Source organism: Microtus pennsylvanicus, unplaced genomic scaffold, assembly GCF_037038515.1.
Source record: "Microtus pennsylvanicus isolate mMicPen1 unplaced genomic scaffold, mMicPen1.hap1 Scaffold_148, whole genome shotgun sequence".
In the NCBI taxonomy this organism is placed as follows: Eukaryota; Metazoa; Chordata; class Mammalia; order Rodentia; family Cricetidae; genus Microtus; species Microtus pennsylvanicus.
Window position 1 is genome coordinate 1,560,212 of NW_027460896.1, and position 18,418 is coordinate 1,578,629.

General features: G+C 42.8%; 1 long non-coding RNA gene across 1 annotated transcript; it reads right to left on the reverse strand.

The window, feature by feature from the left end:
* Positions 1 to 4,857: 4,857 nt before the first annotated feature.
* LOC142842163 (uncharacterized) lies at positions 4,858 to 17,851 on the reverse strand. The gene is made up of 3 exons (XR_012909188.1): positions 17,748 to 17,851; positions 17,176 to 17,337; positions 4,858 to 5,011 (listed from the first exon to the last, which is right to left on the reverse strand). It is a non-coding gene; the product is annotated as an uncharacterized LOC142842163 (long non-coding RNA).
* Positions 17,852 to 18,418: the final 567 nt, after the last annotated feature.

An 18,418-nucleotide genomic window follows, 5' to 3' on the forward strand; every position in this document is an offset into this window, starting at 1 on the left:
AATGTGGATCTGTATTGCAATAAGTGTTAGGGTTAGGGTTAGGGTTTGGGTTAGGGGTAGGTTTTGGGTTAGTGTTAGTTTAGGGCTTAGGGTTAGATTTAGGGTTAGGGTTCGGTTAGAGTTAGGGTTAATGTTAGGGTTGGCTTTGGGTTAGGGGTTATGGTTAAGGTTAGGTTTAGGTTTAGTGTTAGGGTTAGGGTTAGATTTAGGGTTAGGGTTCAGTTAGGGTTAGGGTTAGGGTTGGCTTAGGGTTAGGGCTAGTGTTAGGGTTAGGGTTATGGTTAGAGTTAGGGATAGGGTTGCGTTAGGGTTAGGGGTTAGGGTTAAGTTTAGGTGTAGGGTTAGGTTTAGGGTTAGGGTTAGGTTTACAGTTAGGGATAGGGTTATTTTTATATTTCAGGGTAGGATTATGAGTAGTGTTAGTGTTAGAGTTAGGGTTATGGTTAGGGGCTGGGTTAGGGTTAGAGTTAGGGGCTAGCGTTAGAGTTAATGTTAGGGTTAGGGTTAGGTTTAATGTTAGGGTTAGGGTTAGATTTAGGGTTAGGGTTGGTTTAGGTATAGCGTTTAGGGTTAGGGTTAGGGTTAGTGTTAGAGTTAAGGTTAGGGTTAGAGTTAGGCTTATGGTTGGGTTAGTATTAGTGATTATTTTTAGGGTTAGGTTTTGGGTTAGAGTTAGGGTTAGGGGTTGCATTACAGTTAGGGTTAGGGTTGTGTTAGGGTTAGGGGTAAGGGTTAGTGTTAGTTTAGAGTTACTGTTAGGTTTCGGTTAGGGTTATGGGTAGGGTTAGGGTAAGGGTTAGGGTTAGGGTTATGGTTAGTTTTAGGTTTAGGTTAGGGCTAGGTTTAGGGTTGGGTTAGGGTTAGGGTTTAGGGTTAGTGTTACGGTTAAGGTTAGAATTTGGGTTAAGGCACCTCTCATCTTGTAAATGTGGATCTCTGTTGCAGTGAGGGTTAGGGTTAGGGTTAGGGTTAGATTTAGCATTCGGGGTAGGGTTTGTGTTAGGTTCAGGGCTAGGGTTAGGGGTAGTGTTAGGGTTTGGGGTAGGGTTAGGGTTATAGTTGGGTTAGTGTTAGGGGTTAGGTTTAGGGTTATTGTTAGGGTTAGCGGTAGGGTTAAGGTTTGGGTTAGGGTTAGTGTTGGGTGAGGGTTAGGGGTTAGGGTTAGTGTTAGAGTTAGGTTTATGGTTAGGGTTAGAGTTAGGCTTATGGTTGAGTTAGGGTTAGGGGTTAGAGTTAGGCTTAGGGTTAGTTTTAGGTGTTAGGGTTAGGGTTGGGAATGTGTTAGGGTTCAGGTTAGGGGTTAGTGTTAGCGATAGGGTTAGAGTAAGCTTTAGGGTTGGTTTAGCGTCAGTGCTTAGGTTTAGGGTTAGGATAGGGTAAGTGTTAGGGTTAAGGTTATGGTTAGGGTTTGATTTAGGGTTAGGGTTTGGTTATCGTTAGGGGTTAGGGTTAGCATTAGGGTTAGAGTTAGAGTTAGGGTTAGGGTTGGGTTAGGTTTAGGGGTTAGGTTTAGAGTTATGGTTAAGTTTGAGTTAGGGTTAGTTGCTAAGGTTAGGGTTAGTGTTAGTGTTGGGGTTAGGGTTAGGGTTAAGTTTGGGTTAGGATTTGGGACTAGGTTTAGGGTTAGGGTTAGTGGTATGGTAAGAGTAAGGGTTAAGGTTAGGGTTAGAGTTAGGTTTAGGGTTGGGTTAGGGTTAGGGGTTAGTGTTAGGGTTAGTATTAGGGTAAGGATAAGGGTTAGAGTTAGGGTTAGGGTTAGGGGTTAGGGTTCGGTTAGGGTTATGGTTAGGGTTAGGTTTAGAGGTTATTGTTAGGAGTAGGGTTAGGGTTAGGGTTGTGTTAGGTTTAAGGGTTATGGTTAGGGTTAGGGTTAGGATTAGGGGTAGGGTTAGGGTTATGGTTGGCCTTAGGGTTAAGGTTAGTTTTAGGTGTTTTTGTTAGGGTTAGGTTTAGTGTTAGGGTAAGAGTTAGTGTTTGGGTTCAGTTAGGGTTAGGGGTTAGGTTTAGGGTAAGGGTTAGTGTTAGGGTTATGCTTAGGTTTAGGGTTAGGGTTAGGGCTAGGGTTAGGTTTGGGTTAGGGTTTAGTGTTAGGGTTAGCGTTATGTTTAAGTTTAGGGTTTGGATTAAGGCAGCTCTCATGTTGAAAATGTGGGTCTGTATTGCATTAAGGGTTAGGGTTAGGGTTAGGGTTAGGGGTAGGGGTAGGGGTAGGGGTAGGGGTAGGTTTAGGTTTAGGGTTAGAGTTAGGGTTAGGGTTACGGTGAGGTTTATGGTTAGGGTTAGGGTTGGGTTAGGGTTAGGTGTTAGGTTTAGGGTTAGCTTTAGGGTTAGGGTTAGGTTTGGGTAGGGTTGGTATGGGTTAGGGTTAGGGTTAGGGTTAGGGGTAGGGGTAGGGTTAGGTTTAGGGTTAGTGTTAGGATTAGGGTTAGAATTAGGGTTAGAATTAGGGTTAGTGTAAGGGTTTGGGGTAGGGTTAGGGTTAGGGGTTAGGGTTAAGGTTAGGGTTAGGGTTAGCGTTAGTGTTAGGGGTAGGGGTAGCTGTAGGGTTAGAGTTATGGTTAGGGTTCAGTTAGGGTTAGGGTTAGTGTTTGTGTTAGGATTAGGGTTAGCATTAGGGTTAGGGTTAGCGTTAGTGTTAGGGCTAGGGTTAGGGGTAGGGGTAGGGTTAGAGTTATGGTTGGGTTAGGGTTGGGGTTGGGGTTAGTGTTAGGATTAGGGTTAGCATTAGGGTTAGAGTTAGGGTTAGGGTTAGAATTAGGGTTATGATTGGGTTAGGGTTACGGGTTACGGTTCGCTTTAGGGATAGGTTTAGGTTTAGGGTTAGGGTTAGGTTTAGGGGTAGGGTTAGGGGTAGGTGTAGGGTTAGAGTTAGGGTTAGTGTTGGGTTAGGATTAGGGTTAGGGTTAGTGTTAGGATTAGGGTTAGCATTAGTGTTAGAGTTAGGGTTAGGGTTAGGGCTAGGTTTAGGTTTAGGTTTAGGTTAAGATTTACTCTTAGGTTTTTTGTTAGGGTTAGGGGTTATGTTTAGGGTTTGGGTTAGAGTTAGGGTAATATTGGGTTAGGGTTACGGGTTATGGTTTGCTTTAGGGATAGGTTTAGTTTTAGGGTTAGTGTTAGGGTTAGTGGTTGGGTTAGGTTTAGGTTTAGGGGTTATGATTAGGGTTAGGGTTTGGATTTAGGGTAGGGTTAGGGTTAGGGTTAGGGGTTATGAGTAGGGTTAGGGTTGGGTTAGGGTTAGCTTTAGGGTTAGGTTTAGGGTTCTGGTTAGAGTTAGGGTTAAGTTTAGGGTTAGAGTTATGCTTAGGGTTGGGTTAGGGTTGGGGATTATGTTTAGAATTAGGGTTAGGGTTAGCTTTAGTGTTAGGTTTAGGGTTAGGGTTTGTATAGGTGTAGGGTTAGGGTTATGGTGACGGTTAAGGTTAGGGTTAGCGTTAGGTTTAGGTTAGGGTCAGGGTTGTGTTCACTTTTGGGGTTAGGGTTAGGGTTAGGGTTTGGATTAGGGTTAGGGTCACGGTTATGGTTACAGTTTAGGTTTGTGTTAGGTTTAGGATTAGGGTTAGGGTTGGGTTACCGTTAGGGGTTAGGGTTAGTGTTAGGGTTTGGATTTGGGTAAGGGTTAGGGTTAGGCTTAGGGTTAGGGGTTAGGGTTAGGCTTAGTGTTACGGTTAAGGTTAGCGTTTGGGTTAAGACAGGTATCATCTTGTAAATGTGGATCTGTATTGCAATAAGTGTTAGGGTTAGGGTTAGAGTTAGGTTTTGGGTTAGGGTTAGGGTTAGGGTTTAGGGTTAGATTTAGGGTTAGGTTTCGTTTAGAGTTAGGGTTAGGGTTAGGGTTGGCTTCCAAACCATGCATTCATAATAATTTCATTCATAGTTATGCCAATGACAATCGGTGGCTTCGGCAACTGACTTGTCCCACGTACAATCGGAGCCCCAAATATAGCATGCCCACGAATAAACGATATAAGTTTCTGACTTTTACCCCCATCGTTTCTCCTCTTACTGGCATCAGCAATAGTAGAAGCCAGCACAGGAACAGGCTGAACTGTTTTTACATTCCATTAGCACATGCTGGGGCATCAGTTGACCTAACCATTTTTTTCACTACAAATAGCAGGTGTGCCCTCAATTCTTGGGGCAATTAACTTCATTACTATACAATCATCAATATGAAACCACCAGCGATGACACAATAAGCGGTCTACACTGGTTTGATCCAGTTTGAAACAGTTTGAACAGGTCTGATCCAGTTTGATCCCGTTTTTAACCCGTCTACACTGGTTTTATCCAGTTTGAACTAGTTTGATCCTTATTCATCTGATCCGTCCTAATCACTGCTGTCCTTCTACTCCTTTCCCTCCCTATTCTAGCCGCAGGAATTACAATACTTCTTACAGACCGTAATCTAAATACCACTCTCTGCGACCCAGATGGAGGGGGCGACCCCATCCTCTATCAACCCCTGTTCTGATTCTTTGGGCACCCAGAGGTACATATTCTTATTCTCCCTGGCTTTGGCATCATCTCCCATATCGTAACCTACTACTCAGGCAAAAAAGAACCATTCGGATACATAGGAATAGTCTGAGCTATAATATCTATGGGATTCCTAGGATTTATTGTTCACAGTAGGACCTGACGTAGACACACGAGCTTACTTTACATTGGCCACAATAAGAGACAACCTTCGTTAAGGTAAAATAAGAAAGGAAGGATTCGACTCCCCTAAAACTGGTTTCAAGCCAGCACCATAGCCTCTATGTCTTTCTCAATGAGATATTAGTAAATAAATTACATAACTTTGTCAAAGTTAATTTATAGACTAAACTCTATCTATCTTATATGGCTTACCCATTCCAAGTAGGCTTACAAGATGCTTCCTCCTCATTGGGGCTGAAGAGATGGCTCAGAGGTTAAGAGCATTGCCTGCTCTTCCAAAGGTCCTGAGTTCAATTCCTGGCAACCCCATGGTGGCTCACAAACCATCTGTAATGAGGTCTGGTGCCCGCTTCTGGAGTGCAGACATACACACAGACAGAATACTTTATACATAATAAATAAAATAAATAAATAAATAAATATTTTTAAAAAGATGCTTCTTCACCTATTGTAGAAGAATTAATAAATTTTCATGACCAGACACTTAGAATGGTGTTTTTAGTACTAGATATCAGTAATCTCATAAAGACAACAGAACTAACTCATACTACCAGTATGACACCCAAGAAGTAGAGACGATCTGAACCCTCTTACCCGCCATAATCCTGATTCTAATTGCCCTGCCTTCCTTACAAATCTTGTACATAATAGACGAAATTAACAACCTAGCCCTCACAGTAAAAACAATGGGCCACAAATGATATTGAAGATTGATCTTTATCAATAATCTAATTACATTATGAAGCTTAGAGCGTTCACCTTTTAAGTTAAAGTTAGAGATAGTTAGTCTCCATAGTGAATGCCACAACTGGATACATCCACATGATTTATTACGGTCCTGTCAACGACAATCACACTGTTCATTCGTATACAGCTAAAAATCTCACTTCACAACGTCCCACAAACTCCATCAAGTCAAGTCAATTAGACTTATAAAAGCAAGCAAAAAAAATAAATAAATAAAAAATAAAAAAAAAGGGCTGGAGAGATGGCTCAGAGGTTAAGAGCATTGCCTGCTCTTCCAAAGGTCCTGATTTCGAGTTCCGGCATCCACACGGTGGCTCACAACCATCAGTAATGGGGTCTGGTGCCCTCTTCTGGCCTGCAGGCATACATACACACAGGCAGAATATTGTGTGCATAATAAATAAATAAATAAATGTTAAAAAAAACAATCCGCGAGAATCAAAATGAATGAAAATTTATTCGCCTTTTTCATTACCCCTACAATAATTGTCGTACTTATTATTATACTCCCATCAATACTTTATAACTTCTTCCAAACGACTGGTCTCAAACCGCTTCCACTCATTTCAACAATTACTCAAACTCATTATTAAATAATGCTAATCCACTCACCCAAAGGACGCACACGATCACTCCTACTAGTATCCTTAATTATATTTATTGGCTCAACTAACCTTCTAGGACTCTTACCACACACATTCACCCCAACAACACAATTATCAACAAATTTAGGAATAGCAATCCCAATATGAGATGGAGCCGTAATCCTCATCTTCCGCCATAAACCAAAAGCCTCGTTAGCCCACTTCCTACCCCAAGGTACCACTATCTCCCTCATTCCTATATTAATCATTATTGAAACCACCAGCTTATTCATCTAACCCATAGCCCTAGCTAACATCACCGCAGGTCACTTATTAATTCACTTAATCAATGGTGCTACAGTAGTTCTCACAGCATTAGCCCACCAACAGCTACAATCACATTCATCATTTTAGCCCTTTTTACTATCCTAGAGTTTGCCGTAGCCGTAATTCAAGCTTACGTATTTGCCTTACTAGTAAGCCTCTACCTACATGATAACACCTAATGACCCACCAAACTCGTCCTTTCCATATAGTAAACCCAAGCCCTTCTCTGCCCTACTGCTAACCTCAGGTTTAGTTATATGATTCCACTACAGTTCAGCTATCCTTCTATCACTAGGACTCCTAGGTAATTCACTCACTATATATCAGTGATGACGTGATGTAATCCGAGGAGGCACTTATCAAGGACATCACACACCTATTGTACAAAAAGGCCTACACTACGGAACAATCCTATTTATCATCTCCGGAAGTGTTTCTCTTTGCAGGTTTCTTCTGAGCATTCCATCACTCAAGCCTAGCCCCAACCCATGACCTCGGGGGCTGCTGGCCACCAACAGGAATTACACCTCTTAACCCTCTAGAAGTTCCACTCCTAAACACATCAGTCTTACGAGCATCAGGAGTATCTATCACATGAGCCCACCACAGCCTAATAGAAGGCAAACGAAATAACACACACCAAGCCCTATTTATCACAATCATACTGGGAGTCTATGTCACCATTCTACAAGCCTCAGAATATTTCAAAACACCATTCTCTATGTCAGATGGAATTTACGGATCCACATTCTTCATGGCAACTGGATTCCATGGCCTCCACATCATCATTGGCTCCACCTTCCTAATTATTTGTCTCCCACGACAATTAAAATACCACTTCACATCTAAACACCACTCTGGCTTCGAAGCAGCAGCACGATATTGACACTTCGTAGATGTAGCATGATTATTCCTATATGTATCTGATTATTGATGAGGATCATACTTTCTTAGTATAATCAGTGCATCTGACTTCAATCAGTTAGTTCTAGTGCAACCTAAAAGAAAGTAATTAACATAATACTTATCTTACTAGTAAACATCAACCTAGCCATAACCCTAATTCCCGTAGCCTTCTGACTTACTCACTTTAACATCTATACTGAAAAAGCCAACCCATAGGAATGCAGATTTGACCCTATAAGCTCAGCTCGACTACCCTTCTCAATGAAATTCTTTCTAGTAGCGATCACCTTCCTACTCTTCGATCTTGAAATCGCATTAACTCCTTCCATTACCCTGAGCGATACAATTTCCCTCATTTATCCTCATCACAATCCTAGCCCTCGGCCTAGCTTATGAGTGGACACAAAAAGGCTTAGAATGAACAGAATAACTGGTAATTAGTTTCATTGACATTAATGATATCGACTCATTAGATTATGATGATATCATAATTACCAAAAATGACACCTGCCGTACTTAACATTACCCTGTCCTTTACTTTTTCTTTCCTAGGAACCCTTATATTCCAATTGCACCTACTATCTACCCTCCTCTGCCTAGAAGGTATAATATTATCCTTATTTATCATATCCTTAAACACACACTCCATAATTATATTCCCAATCCCCATCATTATCTTATCTTAGTATTTGCTGCCTGTGAGGCAGCTGTAGGGCTAGCCCTATTAGCAAAAATTTCAAACACCTATGGCTCTGATTTCGTACATAACCTAAACCTTCTACAATGCTAAAAATTATTTTTCCTATCATTCATACTATTACCCCTAACCTGACTTTCAAGTGACAAAAAAGTATGGATCAATGGTGACAACCTATAGCCTTCTAATTAACCTTGTCTCTATTAACCTTTTATGACAAAACGACGAAAACAGCCTGAGCTTCTCTACCATATTCTCCGCAGAACCCTTATCTGTCCCACTTCTAGTCCTAACAACCAGACAACTTCCACGAATACTCCTGGCCAGCTAAAATCATATCAAAAAACTAAACATTTCCCTACTAGTGTACCTCCAAACTCTACTTATCATGACATTCTCTGCCAATGAACTCATCATATTCTATGTCCCATTTGAAGCCACCCTCATTCCAACCCTTATTATTATGACACGATGAGGGAACCAAACAGAACGGCTTAACGCAGGGATTTACTTCTTATTTTACACCTTAGTAGGATCCATCACCCTAGTAATTGCCTTAATCTGCATTCAAAACTCAACAGGAACATTAAATCTTACCCTAATAACAGTAAAAAGCTCCTCACCAATCAACCAAACATGGTCTAATATCATCCTATGACTAGCTTGTATTATTATATAATTATATAATTATAGTTAAACTACCCCATATGGAGTCCACCTAGGACTCCCTAAAGCCCATGTCGAGGCCCCCATTGCAGGATCTATGTTCCTCACAGCAATTCTACTAAAGCTAGGGGGATATGGCATACAAATCTCTATAATTCTAGACCCAGTAACTAGATATATAGCCTGTCCTTTTATCCTATTGTCACTATGAGGAATAATTATAACCAGCTCCATCTGCCTCCGACAAATGGACCTAAAATCGCTCATCCCTTATTCTTCAGACAGCCAAATGGCCCTAGTCATGGCCGCCATCATAATCCAAACCCCAGGAAGTTTTATGGAAGCTACAGCATTAATAATTGCCCATGGTTTAACATCCTCCCTATTGTTCTTTCTAGCAAACACAAACTATGAACGCATCCATAGTCCAACAATAATCATAGCCCGAGGTCTACAAATAGGATTCCCTCTAATGGCCACATGATGAATCATAGCAAGCTTAGCTAATCTTGCCCTACCACCAACAATCAATTGAATTGGAGAACTAATAATTACAATCTCCTTATTCTCTTGATCAAATCCATCCATTATTCTACTAGGAACAAACATCCTTGTTACCTCCCTTTACTCGATCTACATAATTGTCACCACACAACGGGGTAAACTAACCAACCATATAAATAACTTACAACCTTCACACACACGAGAATCGACACTCATAGCTATCCATATTTTACCTCTCGTCCTACTTACTATTAACCCTAAGCTAATTATGGGCTCCACACTATATTAATATAGTTTAAAAAAATACCAGACTGTGAATCTGAAGATAGGATATAAATATCCTTATTTACCCAGAAAGCATGCAAGAGCTGTTAAACTCTCACTAAGCCTAAAATTTGACCTTTTCTCAATCGTTTTCTTACCTGTAGCCCTATTCGTCACATGATCAATTATAGAATTTTCTATATGATATGTACACTCAGACCCAAACCTAGATCGGTTTATCAAATACCTATTAACATTCTTAATCACTATAGTCATCTTAACTACCACTAACAACCTGTTCAGAAGTTAAATGGTCAACCTTCTTTTAAAGTATTTTATTGTCAGTTTCCCTCTTTATTTTTTTTAAAGATTAATTTATTATGGATACAACTTTCTGCCTCCATTTATACTAACATGCCAGAGGAGGGCACCAGATCTCTTCTCAGATGGTTGTGAGCCACCACGTGTTTGCTGGGAATTGAACTCAGGACCTCTGGAAGAGCAGAACTCTAAAGCACAAGCTGTGAGAGCAACCCAGGAGAACAGAGCAAGAGAGCATGAGACACAGAGCAGACCAAGAACAGTTCCCAGAGACTCAGACAGCCACTGTAAGAATTGCATCAACAGAATAGAAAAGATGGAAGAGAGAATCTCAGGGGTTGAACATAGCTATATGAAATAAATTCATCAGCCAAAGAAAACATTAAATCTAACAAATTCTTAACACAAAACATCCAGTAAATCTGGGAAAACATCAAAACTCAAAACCTAAGAATGATAGGGATAGAAGGAGAACTCCAGCTCAAAGAAAACACATTAAACAAAATGATACAAACTTAAGGAAAGATAGCCCTACAAAGATCGAAGAAGCTTACAGAACACAAGATAGACTGGATAAAAATAAAGTCCACTCACCATATAATAATTAAAACACAAAACATATAGACTAAAGACAGAATATTATGAGCAGCAAAGGGAAAAGGTCAAGTAACATATAAAGGTAGACCTATCAGAATGACACCTGACTTCTCAATGGAAACCAAGAAAGCAAGAAGGCCCTGGTGCAGACCACAGATGCAAGCACAGATATCTATACCCAGCAAACGTTTCCATCACCATCGATGGAGGAAACAAGATAATCCATGACAAAACCAGATTTGCACAAACCCAGCATTACAGAAAGTACTAGAAGGAAAACCCCAACCCAAGGAAGCTCACTTCACACACAAAATAATCAAGCAACAGATAACCTCACATCAGCAAAACCAAAGGAAGGGAAACACACAACCACTCTCAATGAAACAGAACAGGTATTAACAATCACTGGACATTAATAGCACTTAATATCAATGGTCCCAACTCACCTATAAAAGGACCCAGGCTAAGAAAATGGATAGGAAAACAAGAGCCAGCTTTCTGCTGTATACAAGAAACACACCTCAACCTCAAAGACAGACATTTCCTCAGAGTAAAGGATTAGGAAAAGGTTTTCCGATTAATTGCACCTAAAAAAAAGGTGTAGCTATTCTAATATCTAACATTAGATTTCAAAATGAAATAAATAAGAAGAGATGAAGAAAGACAGTTTATACTCATAACAAGATAAATCTATCAAACTGAAGTCTCAATCCTTAACATTTATGCCCCTAATACAAGAGCACTCACATATGTAAAAGAAACATTACTAGCCGGGCGGTGGTGGCGCACGCCTTTAATCCTAGCACTCGGGAGGCAGAGGCAGGCAGATCTCTGTGAGTTCGAGACCAGCCTGGTCTACAAGAGCTAGTTCCAGGACAGGCTCCAAAACCACAGAGAAACCCTGTCTCGAAAAACCAAAAAAAGAAAGAAAGAAAGAAAGAAAGAAAGAAAGAAAGAAAGAAAGAAAGAAAGAAACATTACTAAAGCTTAAAACATACATCAAAATCCGCACACTGCTAGTAGGAGACTTCTACATTCCACTAACCACAATGTTAGTTTGGTCTACCAGACAAAAAATTCACAGAGAAATAAGGAAACTAACAGATGGCATAGATGAAAAGGAATTAACAGACATGTACAGAACATTTCACCTAAACGCAAAATTATACCTTCTTCTCAGCACCTCAGAACCTTCTCTAAGAATGACCACATACTCCATAGCAAATCAAACATCTGCAGATATGAAAAAATTGGAGGAACCCTATGTGTCTTATTGGATCACCAGGTTTAAAGTTAGAAATTAACAACAATACTATGAGAAATCATACAAATTCATGGAAATTGAAAAGTAAACTATTGAACCACTCCTGGGTCAAAAAAGAAATAAGAAAGAAATTAAAGACTTCCTAAAATTAAACAAAAATGAAGCCACCAAGTACACAAACCTATGGGACACTATGAAAGCAGTGCTAAGAAGAAAGTTCATGGCACATAAAGAAAGTGGAGAAACACTTATCCAAACTCTTACGCAAACTAATAAAAAAGCAGAGATAGAAAATCCAAATTAACACAGTCAGAAATGAAAAGGGATAAAAGACAACAGACATCAAGGAAATCCAGAGAATCCTTAGATCATACTACAAAAGCCTGACTCCAAAAAATTAGAAAACATAAAAGAAATGGACATTTTTCTGGTTAGGTACCATATACCAAAATTAAATCAAGACCAGGTGAACAATTTAAGTAGACCTATAAACTATAAAGAAATAGAAGCTATCATAAAAAGCCTCACAAACAAAAATATACCAGGGACAAATGGTTTTAATGCAGAATTTTATCAGAACTTCCTATACTCCTTAAAGTGTTCCCCAGAATCATGGGAGACGTAGTACCGGACCGGGAACCGGGTCCCGAACCCCCCTGTGGGGGGTCGGAGAGCGGCGGGGCCGCCCTCCACGAGCCGGGAGAGCATCCACGGGCCCAGACATGACCCGCGGGGACCCCACGTCCCGCCCCGGACCACAGCCACCCGGCGTCCCCCATGGACCCCGAGTGCTGGGTCACCACGGCCCCTCCCCAGCCCTGGAGACACCCCACCCCCGGTACCGCTCATCCCTAGCGACACCCCACCTCTAGCCACGCCCTAAGTATACCTTTATGGCACAACAGGACTTAATGGGGTTTTGACACTGGCATGGTATGTTGTGCAGCATTAAAAGGATGGTTTTTTAGTGGACCCCGCTCCTCCCTCTGGGCCTTCCCTCCACCCTCCCGGCCTCTCTGCCTCTGCCCCCACCCTGCGCCCTCCCTCAGCACCGTGTGACCCTGTTCACCCTCCGCCCCCTCCGCACCCCGTACCAGCTCCAGCGGCGGCTGCAGGTCACAGGTGGTGCTTTCTCTGCTGTTTATCCACTGTTCTGTTAATATTTCGGCTTTTTTTTTGCCACAGGCTGCCTCTGTGAACTTCTGCCGGCCAGCAGGAAAAAAGCTGGGAAGGCAGGGGCCCGGGCATCATGGGAAATCGAGTTCCCTTTGCATTCTGCACATTCACGGACTACAGGCAAAATGGCCGCCACAGGGAATCATGGGAGACGTAGTCCAGAACCAGGAACAGGCTCCAAGAGCCACGGGGAGTGGCGCGGCCGTCCCTCCACGACGAGGGGTGTGGGGGTAGGGCACCCACACGTGCGGACACGCTGCGGGGAGAACCCACGCCCCTCCCCCGGACCCCAGCCACGATTAGTACCCAAGAGAGAGCAGGGTGGTGGTGGCACAGGCCTTTAATCCCAGCACTCAGGAGGCAGAGGCAGGTGTATCTCTGTGAGTTCGAGGCCAGCCTCCTCCAGGAGCTAGTTCCAAGAGAGGAACCAAAAAGCTACGGAGAAACCCAGTCTCGAAAATAAAAAAATAAAATCAGAGGCCAAGGGCCACTACCCAGATCACCACACAAACTAACAGAACCTGTATGGTTCATGGTCCATTGCTTTCTAAGCAGCTAACAATTCAGCCAACCTGTTCTTCCTGGTGCTCCCTTCAGCAGAAAAAGAGAATCCTTTAAAAAACCAGTAAGGTATCAGTGCTCCTGATTATCAAGTAGAGTCCTTCATTACCTAGGATGATGACCCATCTGGGCTTCAAGACATTACCAGTTAACCTACTGGTGAACAGAGATCAAATATCTCAGAGAACAAAAGTCCTCCAGGTTTGTCCTTGCACACTATGGTGAGACAAGACCCTAATTTGTAGTTTAATAAAATCTTCTATTCTCCCAGAGCACTTCCTGTTCTTCCTCCAAGGTGCAGGGTCCTATGTGTACACATTCCAATATACACTCAATGTCCAGTGTAGCCAACCCTTTACTTCATAACTGGGAGGTCCTGCAAACAAACACAGGTCACATTCAAACAATAATTGTTAAAAAGAGGCCATGGATTAGAACACAATAAAGGGTCCATGGGAACAGTTAGAAACAAGACAGAAATTGTGAAAATCATGTAATTAAAATGTCAAAAAATTACAGTTAAAAAGTTGAAACAAGCTTCATGGTCATGTGCTCCAGAGGCTAGGGATCTGTATTAGGAGCACACCAAGTACAACTTACATCATTCTCTGAGGGTATACAGTCATGTTAGGCAGGACCACACCCTTTTACCTCGTTGTACTAGTTTCCTTGAAATACTGTAACTACAGTAATTTGGTTTAATAATAAGTTCAGTTTTTATACAGATCCTTGAATGCATGGTTTGTGGTGTGTCACTACTCATTGCTCATTTTATGGAGTTTTTCGGCACCCAAGGATAACCCTAACCTCTGAAAGTAGCTTGCTCTAATACAGAGAGAACCAAGAGGTGAGTGAACAGCCCCCCAAAACACACTTTCTAGGCCCTCCGTAGTGAGGCAAAACCCTGGACCTCTACTCTGACTACCTCAGTTTCTCTAGACAATCAACAGGAGAGTTTCCTGCAGGTAGGCTGGCCAATACCCACTCCCATCCACTGGATGCCCACAAGCAACAAACACCATCCTGTAACCAAATTCACCTATCCTGCAACTTCAGTGGAACTCAGAGATACAGCTTGCTACAATACTGAGAGGACCAAGAGGTGAGTGACCAGGACGCCAGAAGAAGTCCTAACTAACCCGATGCGGGTTATCTAAACAGCCTGCAGAAGAGGTTCTGCTGAGAGGACTGAGAGAGGAACTCTAGCCGTGAGAGCAACCCGGGAGAACAGAGCAAGAGAGCAGGCTAAAGGGACCACAGTGGCTCCCTGAGACACAGAGCAGACCAAGAACAGTCACCAAAGACTCAGACAGCCACTGTAAGAATTGGACCAAGATGCAAAGACACTGCCAACATCAATTGAAGAGATGGGCTCCAATGCAAGAATTTATCCAACAACCTAATAAGCCGCATGGTAACATCAGAAACCAGTGATCACATACCAGGGAGACTTGACCATCCTAACCAAGTAAAAGCAAAAGAAAATGATTTCAAATATAAGTTTATGAAAAGGATAAAGACCGTTAAAGTGAAATGAAAAACTCCTTTAATTAATGGAGAAAAAAACAACAAAAAATTGGGAAAAATTAATAAATCCCAAAAAGAAACCCCCCAAAAATAATCAAACTGTTGAAGAAAATGGTTCAAGACTTAAAGACCAAAATAGAAGCAATAAAAAAGGGAAACTCTGGATATGGAAAATCTGCATAAATGAACAGAAACTATACAGAGGGAAGTATAACCACTAGAATAGAAGAGATGGAAGAGAGAATCTCAGGGGTTGAAGAAAGCTAGATAAAATAATTTTAGGATAAAATAATTTTAGGAAAATAATTATTTAGATAAAATAATTTTAGGAAATCTAGAAAAACATAAAAACACCAAACCTAAGGATAATAGGAATGGAAGGAGAACAACTCAAGCTGAAAGGCAAAGAAAATATATTCAACAAAATCATACAAGAAAACTTTCCCAAATTAAAGAAAAATATTCCTAAAAAGGTAGAAGAAGTTTACAAAAAAGACTGGATCAAAAAAAGTCCTCTCACCATAACTCTTAATATCAATGAACTGAATACAGAAAGACACAGGCTAAGAGAATGGATAGGAAACCAAGATCCAGCCTTCTTTGTATACAAGAAACACACCTCAACCTCAAAGACAGACATTACTTCAGAGTAAAGGGTTGGGAAAAGGTTTTCCAATCAAATGGACCTAAGAGACAAGCAAGTGTATAGCTATCCTAATATCTAACATTAGATTTCAAAATAATCTAATGCAGGAGGACACTTTATACTCAGAGCAAGGTGAGTCTATCAAAATAAAATCTCAATAAGTTACAACTTAAGACAACAATACTCTCAGAAATCCTACAAATTCGTGGAAATTGAACAATAAACTAATGAACCACCCACCCATGGGTCAAGGTAGAAATAAATTAAAGACTTCCCTAAAATTCAACAAAAATGAAGGCACAATGTACCAAAACCTATGGGAGACTATGAAAGCAGTACTAAGAGGAAAGTTCATAGCACAGACAGAAAGCTCACACTAGTGACTTAACAAAAAAGCAGACATGCCCAGAAGGAGCAGAAGACAGGAAATAATCAAATTGAGGACTAAAATAAATTAAATAGAAACAATTTAAAAAATACAATCAATGACAAAAAGCAGATTGAGAAAAATCAGCAAGATAGACAAACCCTTATCCATACTAATAAAAAAAGCACTGGGAGAACATCCAAATTAACACAATCATCAATGAAAAGGGGGACATAACACTAAGGAAATCCAGAAGAATCCTTAGATAATACTACAAAAACCTGTCCTCCACAAAATTAGAAAACATAAAAGAAATGGACAATTTTCTGGTTAGGTACCATATACCAAAATTAAATCAAGAACAGGTGAGCAATTTAAATAGATGTATAAACTGTAAGGAAATAGAAGCTCTAATCAAAAGCCTCACAAAAATATGCCAAAGACAAATGGTTTTAACGTAGAATTCTATCAGAACTTCCTATAATCCTCAAAGTGTTCCCCATAATAGAACCAGAAGGAGCATTGACAAACTCTTTTTATGAGTACAGTTAACATGATACCAAAACCAAACAAAGAATGAACAAAGAAAGAGAATTACAAACTACTCTCACTTATGAACAAAGATGCAAACATAATTAACAAAATGCATCAAACTGAATCCAAGAACACATGAAAAAAAGCTTGAGGAAATGAGATCATTGAGATGGAGGAAGGTCAGAGATGAGAGCAAGGAAAGAGATAGATTGATTGAGGGAGCCATTATGGGGTTACCAAGAAACCTGACTCTAGTAAATTCCTAGGAATCCACAAGGATGACCCCAGATAAGACCCTAAGAAATAGAGGAGGGGGGACCAGAGCTGGCCTTGTCTTGTAGTCAGACTGATGAATAACTTAAATATCACCAAAGAACATTCATCCAGCAACTGCTGGAAGCAGAGGCAGAGCTCGTCTGTGCAGAGTCTGGGGGCCTCCTGAGTGTTCTGTGTCTGCATGGGGGTAGGGGGGATCCACACCTCCTCTGTAAGTCTGGGCGTGAGCTCTGCTGCGTGTCAGGGCACCGTCAGCTTGTACCCTAGGCCTCTCTCTGTGTGACCTGGGTGACGGACGCGCCATGGATGTCTGACTGGCTGGCTGCTCCCTCCTGTGCTGGCGGGAAATACCAGCTGGCAACTCCCTCCTCCCACCAGCCTCCTCGCTACCCTCCCCCGCTTTCCCCAAACGCCCCACGCACCCCCCCACCCCCCGTGCTGTCCTGGGAGCCAGCCCCGGTCGCCCCAGTTCCGGACACCGGCGAAAAGCGGCCCCGCTGCCACTGGAACCATGCTCCGCCCCCTCCCCCTCTCCCAGCTCCGAACCGGTACCTCGAATTCCCCTGCGGTGATCGCAGCTTCAGGAGCGGCGGCTGCCGCGGGGGGAGAGGGGGGAAGCTGCGGTTTTTCTTCATTTTTTCTCCTCTTTCCTCATTTTTTCTGCTTCACCGGGAGCCAGGTACAAGCCTGGAGGGAGTGGCCTGTCTGTATTTCCTGGGCAGGAAGGAAGGATGGAAGGAGGCTGGGCTTCCAGGCTGGGAATCATGGGAGACTGAGTCCTCCCTGACATGACCCGCAGGGACCCCACGTCCCGCCCCAGACCACAGCCACCCGGCGTCCCCCATGGACCCCGAGTGTCGGGTCACCCCGGCCCCGGAGACACCCCACCCCCCGGTACCGCTCATCCCTAGTGATGCCCCACCTCTAGCCACGCCCTAAGTATATCTTTATGGCACAAGAGGACTTAATGGGGTTTTGACACTGGCATGGTATGTTGTGCAGCATTAAAAGGATGGTTTTTTAATGGACCCCGCTCCTCCCTCTGAGCCTCTCTGCCGCCGCCCCGCGCCCTCCCTCAGCACCGTGTGACCCTGTTCACCCTCCGCCCCCTCTGCGCCCCGTACCAGCTCCAGCGGTGGCTGCAGGTCACAGGCGGTGCTTTCTCCGCTGTTTATCCGCTGTTCTGTTAATATTTCGGCTTTTTTTTGCCACAGGCTGCCTCTGTGAACTTCTGCCGGCCAGCAGGAAAAAAGCTGGGAAGGCAGGGGCCCGGGCATCATGGGAAATCGAGTTCCCTTTGCATTCTGCACATTCATGGACTACAGGCAAAATGGCCGCCACAGGGAATCATGGGAGACGTAGTCCAGAACCAGGAACAGGCTCCAAGAGCCCCGGGGAGTGGCGTGGCCGCCCCTCCGCGACGAGGGGTGTGGGGGCGGGGTGCCCACACGTGCGGACACGCTGCGGGGAGAACCCACACCCCTCCCCCGGACCCCAGCTGCGATTAGTACCCAAGAGAGAGCAGGGTGGTGGTGGCGCAGGCCTTTAATCCCAGCACTCAGGAGGCAGAGGCAGGTGTATCTCTTTGAGTTCGAGGCCAGGCAGTTCCAGATAGCAGAGCTAAGAGACTTCTGGATTAGGCATTCGAATGTGGGGTCTTCCATTTAAATGAAGTTTGAAGGACAGAGAGAGTGAGGTACGGAGTCCTGTGCATCATTCACAATGATGTTTCCGTGCTCGTCCCAAATCACCACCCATGCGGTTTCTGGAGTCCTTTAGAGGCTGTTCTGAAGTG